The following is a 7,633-nucleotide window of genomic DNA, read 5'->3' on the forward strand; positions in this document are numbered from 1 at the left end:
ACATGCTAGTAAAGTAATGCTCAAAATTCTCCAAGCCAGGCTTTAGCAATATGTGAACCGTGAACTTCCAGATGTTCAAGCTGGTTTTAGAAAAGGCAGAGGAACCAGAGATCAAATTGCCAACATCTGCTGGATCATGGAAAAAGCAAGAGAGTTCCAGAAAAGCATCTATTTCTGCTTTATTGACTATGCCAAAGCTTTGACTGTGTGGATCACAATAAACTGTGGAAAATTCTGAAAGAGATGGTAATACCAGACCACCTGATCTGCCTTTTGAAAAATTTGTATGCAGGTCAGGAAGCAACAGTTAGAACTGGACATGGAACAACAGACTGGTTCCAAAGAGGAAAAGGAGTTTGTCAAGGCTGTATATTGTCACCCTGTTTATTTAACTTATATGCAGAGTACATCATGAGAAAGGCAGGGCTGGAAGAAACACAAGCTGGAATCACGATTGCCGGGAGAAATATCAATAACCTCAGATATGCAGATGACACCACCCTTATGGCAGAAAGTGAAGAGGAACTCAAAAGCCTCTTGGTGAAAGTGAAAGTGGAGAGTGAAAAAGTTGGCTTAAAGCTCAACATTCAGAAAACGAAGATCATGGCATCCGGTCCCATCACTTCATGGGAAATAGATGGGGAAACAGTGGAAACAGTGTCAGACTTTATTTTTCTGGGCTCCAAAATCACTACATATGGTGACTGCAGCCATGAAATTAAAAGACGCTTACTCCTTGGAAGGAAAGTTATGACCAACCTAGATAGCATATTCAAAAGCAGAGACATTACTTTGCAAACAAAGGTTCGTCTAGTCAAGGCTATGGTTTTTCCTGTGGTCATGTACGGATGTAGAGTTGGACTGTGAAGAAGGCTGAGCGCCAAAGAATTGATGCTTTTGAACTGTGGTGTTGGAGAAGACTCTTGAGAGTCCCTTGCACTCTCAAGGAGATCCGACCAGTCCATTCTGAAGGAGATCAGCCCTGGGATGTCTTTGGAAGGAATGATGCTAAAGCTGAAACTCCAGTACTTTGGCCACCTCATGTGAAGAGTTGACTCATTGGAAAAGACTCTGATGCTGGGAGGGATTGGGGGCAGGAGGAGAAGGGGACGACAGAGGATGAGATGGCTGGATGGCATCGCTGACTCGATGGACGTGAGTCTGAGTGAACTCCAGGAGTTGGTGATGGACAGGGAAGCCTGCCGTGCTGTGATTCATGGGGTTGCAAAGAGTCGGACATGACTGAGCGACTGATCTGATCTGATATGTTGGTTAGCAAAATGAACACTGGAGTGGAAAAGAGGATAAGAGCCTCCATTCTCAGTACTGCTATTAGTTGGATGATTGCACATAAGTTACATATTGGCACTGGATTCCAGCTTCAGCTGCAAAATGATGTAGCAAGACTAGATGACCTCAGTTTCCTTTAAATGGAATGATTCTATTCATTACTTCAGCATTAAAATATGCTGGAAATATATCATAAATGTTAACTAATGATAATTATTTTTCTAAATATATTGGATCAGGGACACCATAACTTGGTTACGCTTTAGAAAGATGCCTTCTGTTGCTACATATAATGAATATACACCATATATGAACCTGCTCATCTGTCTGCCTTTAAAGATTTACTCATTCATATAAAACTATTACTGAATAGTAAGCACAATTCTAAGCATTAAGGAAGCAACTGGGAAGTTGATTGACATTATTCCTCCTAATTTTCTCAACAGTTTGAGAAGTCAAAAAGTACATCTAAACTGACCCGAATATGCATGTATCTTTTATATTCAAATTTTAAGAAATTGTAAATACAGAAAGGTATACTAACACATAATTATAATACCAAATATCTGATAAACAGTAGTGTGGAGATATAGTATCATGTCTATTTTGCTTTTCTAATTTTCAACTCAGAAAAATTTCAAAAGTAAAGAGTCAATCAATTTTTGTTGTTCATATGAGCACAGACATTTTCAAAACACCTTTATCCTCTTATCTACTATTTTCATTATGTATGCTAAGTTGCTTCAGCGATGTCCAACTCTTGGCGACCCAATGAACTATAGCCCGCCAGTCTCCTCTGTGCATGAGATTCTCCAGGCAAGAATACTGGAGTGGGTTGCCATGTCCTCCTCTAGGGGATCTTCCCAACCCAGGGATCAAACCAGGGTCTCTTATGACTCCTGCACTGGCAGGCGGGTCCTTTACCACCAGTGCCACCTGGGAAGCCCCATTTTTGTTATATGTAACCATTTTTAATTACATCTGGACATGATTTGATCATTTTGCAGTTGGAGACACAGAGTCAATCTAATATCAAGCCACAAGTTCAGAACATAGTCAAAATAGATCCTTGAACCCTTTTGGCCTATCTACCACTGCCCATGACTTGTGCCACAGCTAATTATTATTCAAATTAAGAATGAATTATGAATTCAAACAAAGAAAATCTAACGTAATGAGGGAAAGAAATTTGTCAAGGATCTGAGAACAGTAAATGCACAGCTAAAATTGTAACTGAAACATCTCTCTTAATCCAGAAATATTTCCATTTCTATCTCAAACATCTGTCTTCTAGAGTTTTTCTTTTTCTCATACTATTGCCAAGATAAATTCAGGAGGAGTGTACAGTCTCAGCCAGATTGAATCAGGCATGTAATTATTTTTAGATTTTAGATTGAGGCACCAGTGTTATTGTTCCCTTCACAAACACCTTCCAATATTCCCCTCCTTGAACTTTCTCCTCAGGTTAACAAAATAATCATAACTAATGTGTACAGTTTGGTGTTTGCCACTATATCACTTTTGTGAAAATAAGTTATCTCATTGTTGCTGCCTTAAAATATATCCACACTTATATATCAAATTATATAACTCTTCTCTCCCCTTTCCTAGATACTAAGGGACTTCAAAGTTTAAGAAACTAATCTGTCTTCCAGATGCTAACATTCTTGTTAAATGGAGAATACAAGCATATATGATGTGCCGAAAGGCAGACTTCTGAACAAATATGCAATCAGGACTCAAAGCAGAGAGTTTCCTCTGGATCTGAGGATTCAGAATCACTCTTAGACTTCCCCTACAGATGTCACGCACAGATCTACAAGTCTCCTTGGTGTCTACTGTCACAGCTCAGATTTTGCCTGATATGCTTCATTCACCTAGGGTCTCACTGATTCGTGCCTGCTGCCTTAGATGGTTGCCAAAGAAGCTTCATTACCATCAGGGCTCATCAGAAGAATGCTGACATCTTAGGTATGGTTGCTGGGATTGATGGTACCCAACTTCCTATTCCTCCTGGTACCAAAATAGTGCTGGCATGTAAAAGTAGAGGGGGAGGAGTGTCTCTTCTGTGTCCAGTGTCACCATTGTTCCCAAGCTTTTTGGGACCCAAATCTAAAAAAGGTTTTGAGTCCTCTCTTAGTTCTGCCTCTAAATATACCTAATCCCTACTTTCCTCGCTCCAGACATTGGTACAAGGAACTTGCTAGTGTGTAGGTATTTAATTATATACATCGTATCTTCCACTTCTCCCCATATAATCCCTCTCTTGATGACTTTCTATAAAATTAAAAAAAAAATCCCACCAATATGAATGAGCTGAAAAAACAAAGGAAGGCAAGGAGGAAGCTGTTATTGACATAACTGGCAATCTCCCAAAAGAAATTGGACATATTTCTTTACAGAACTGAGGACTGAGACTTAGACAAATTAAGTGATTTCCTGAAAGTCACATGACCACTAAGGGATAAAACAAGGCTCAAAACCAAAACCAGTTAAGAGTCAATACCACCTTCCCCAATTAAATTAGAAAGAAGATTTACAAAATGATGAGTGCTGATCCAGTAATGCTTGATAGAATTATTTATGATTAAAATTAATATTTTGAGGCAGACTTAATCACTGGAAATATTGTGAAAGAAGAACACCAAATTGGTCAGATTCAAAGCAATATTATTTCTTCTGTTACATTGATAGTTCATTATTTATTTTGTATTCATTTATTTTTCAGTTTATGTATGTTATTCTTTACAACCATTATTGGTATCAGAAACTAATTTACATCAACTACTATTTGGATAAATATGTAGAAATTTCAAATATTTTAAAAATATTTCAGGTATTTCCAAAGTTTTACCACTTTGAGTCATAGCTTCATCAGCTGTAAGGGGATTTTTTTAAGATTATCTCTATTTTTTTTAATATAAATTTATTTAATTGGAGGCTAATTACTTTACAATATTGTATTGGTTTTGCCATACATCAACATGAATCCACCATGGGTGTACACGTGTTCCCTATCCTGAACTCCCCTACCTCCCTCCCCATACATCTCTTGTCTTTAATACCTAATGACTCTATAAAATTGATATTTAAATAAAATACCCAAATATAGATATGTTATTCAATCAGTTCATTCACTTAGTCATGTCTGACTCTTTGCGACCACATGGACTGCAGGACATCAGGCTTCCCTGTCTTTCACCAACTCCTGGAGCTTACTCAATTCATGCCCATTGAGTCGGTGATGCCATCCAACCTTCTCATCCTCTTTCACCCCCTTCTTCTCCTGCTTTCAATCTTTTCCAGCATAAGGGTCCTTTCCAATGCATCAGCTCTTTGCATCAGGTGGCCAAAGTATTGAAATTTTTAGCTTCAGCATCAATCCTTCCAATGAATATTCAGGACTGATTTCCTTTAGGATTGAAAAGTTTGATCTCCTTGAAGTCCAAGAGACTCTCAAGGGTCTTCTCCAACACCACTGTCCAAAAGCATCAATTCTTCGGCGCTCAGCTTTCTTTATAGTCCAACTCTCACATCCATACATGACTACTGGAAAAACCATAGCTTTGACTAGATGGACCTTTCTTGGAAAAGTAATGTCTCTGCTTCTTAATATGCTTTCTAGGTTGGTCATAACTTTTCTTCCAAGGAGAAAGTGTCTTTTAATTTCATGGCTGCAGTCACCATCTGCAGTGATTTTGGAGACCAAGAAAATAAGTCTCTCACTGTTTCCATCGTTTCCCCATTTATTTGCCATGAAGTGATGGGACCAGATGCCATGATCTTAGTTTTCTACATGTTGAGTTTTCTACCAACTTTTTCACTGTCCTCTTTCACTTTCATCAAGAGGCTTTTTAGTTCCTCTTCACTTTCTGCCATAAGGGTGTTATCATCTGCATATCTGAGGTTATTGATATTTCTCCCAGCAATCTTGATTCCAGCTTGTGTTTCATCCAGTCCAGCATTTCTCATGATGTACTCTGCATATAAGTTAAATATGCAGGTGACAAGATACAGCCTTGACATACTACTTTCCCGGTTTGGAACCAGTTTGTTGTTCCATGTTCAGTTCTAACTGTTGCCGCTTGACCTGCATACAAAATTTCTCAGGAGGCAGGTCAGGTGGTCTGGTATTCCCATCTTTTTAAGAATTTTCCATAGTTTGTGGTGATACATCACACAATCATACAAGCTACATCATACAACAATATATAATAAATATGTTCCTGATGTCTTATAACTGCCTTACAAAAAAATTTTGAAACAAACAAAAAAATGCTACTAGAGAAATAAAAATAAGCTATTTTGGAAGAAAAAATATACTCTAATTTTTTCAGAATGTTTTTACCGTGAATGTAGAAATCTACCTTTTCTTGACAACTATACGATTTGACTCATTGGAAAAGACTCTGATGCTGGGAGGGATTGGGGTCAGGAGGAGAAGGGGATGACAGAGGATGAGATGGCTGGATGGCATCACTGACTCGATGGACGTGAGTCTCAGTGAACTCTGGGAGTTGGTGATGGACAGGGAGGCCTGGCGTGCTGCGATTCATGGGATCGCAAAGAGTCAGACACGACTGAGCGACAGATCTGATCTGATACAATTTTAGAATGCTTATAATAAAGGTGAGCTTTTAAATTGAATCAGATAAAGAATAAACTGGTGTTAATTAAACATTATGATTATTAGAATAAAATGAAATGTAGTCATATCATTCAATTAGCTTGTTATAAAAATATTAATGGTATAACAGGGTTGTCTTTTGATAGATCTATTTTTTTTATATATTAGGGAAACATTACTTTCAGCTGTTTTGTAAAATGCCACTAAAATACACCCAGAAAAAAAAATAGCAAACACATAGATCTTTTCAATGGGCATATTTGAAAGCTTTGCTTTAAGCACTATGTTTCTTTTAAGTCTCCTGTTTTTGCAGAACAACATGTCACATGCTATAGTTGAAAGCATAAGCAGAACAAAGAAGACCTTAACTTCCTGATGGGTTATTACTTGCTTTCATATTTAGGAATTTTAAACGTACCCACACTAAGGTTTCTCACTTGGTTTTTGTTAAATATCATCAGTGACTATTCTTTCTTCCTAGTTCTATTACATTTCACACATGAAAAAGATTAACACAATGTATCACACCATTCTTTTATATGTTAGTCTTTCTACTTTTGATGCCTTTATTCAAAATCTCCAAAAAAGCAGTTTAAAATGCATGGTTTTAGAGAGATCCAGGTGAGAAATTCTAGGTTGTCAGTGGACTTCTGTCCAAAAATAGACATCACTGTGACTTAGTTCAGAAAGCAATTTCCACTGTCTCACAAATGTTTGGTTATGAAAGATTATCTGAATACTGGGGTTTAAATTCACTTTTGGTGATCAAAGAGAAACCTTTTATGAACTGTGAAAGTTTTCATTTGCCAATTTTTGAATAAAAGTATCTTTGTAGAAATTAAATTCACCTCAGTAACCGCTTATTGAATCCTACTGTATTCAGACAGAGTGCTGTGGATACTTAGCAGAACGAAATATAATCTGATCTCAAAGTATTCAAAATCAAGTATAGAAAACAAATAGAAGTGATCAACAGTTTCTTCTTCTGCACCCTCTCATCCTCTTCATTTTCTTCTCTAGTCAATAAAAAGCAACACCACAGTCACTTTCATATTTTCTACAAGGATCTTTTTGCCTTTTTGTATCACAAAATGCTACACTTTCTATTTTACGTGATTGTATTTCCTTTGTTCCTAAATCGGATCTTATGAATGCTTTTATAGAAATGCATACAGTCCTGGAGATTGAAGGCACCCCAATCACCAATTTCCTGATACGTACTAGTTGTGAGCACCTCTCAAGGACTTGATTTCAGGTATCATTAGACATCTGGCACTCAGCTTTAAAAAAATTATTTTTAACACATAAATTTCATCATCTCTACAAACAAGCAATGCCTCACCTCTTACAACTGTTTGCCTTCTACATTCACTGAAATAAATCATGGCTGTATGATTGAATTCATACAAATTGGTGTCCTCTGCGACTGTATCTGTCCTGAGTGCCTTTTTTTCCAGCCTTGGAAGACCAGGTGCAACTTTTCTTCCTTAAAGATGGGTCCTAATAAGTTGGATTTAGAAAAAGCAGAGGAACCAGAGATCAAATTTCTAACATCCATTGGATCGTCGAAAAAACAAAAGAGTTCCAGAAAAACATCTACTTCTGCTTTATTGACTATGCCAAAGCCTTTGACTGTGTGGATCACAACAAACTGTGGAAAATTCTGAAAGAGATGGGAATACCAGACCGCCTGACCTGCCTCCTGAGAAATCGGTA

Source organism: Bison bison, unplaced genomic scaffold (genome assembly GCF_000754665.1).
Source record: "Bison bison bison isolate TAMUID 2011002044 unplaced genomic scaffold, Bison_UMD1.0 scf7180017864535, whole genome shotgun sequence".
NCBI lineage: Eukaryota > Metazoa > Chordata > Mammalia > Artiodactyla > Bovidae > Bison > Bison bison.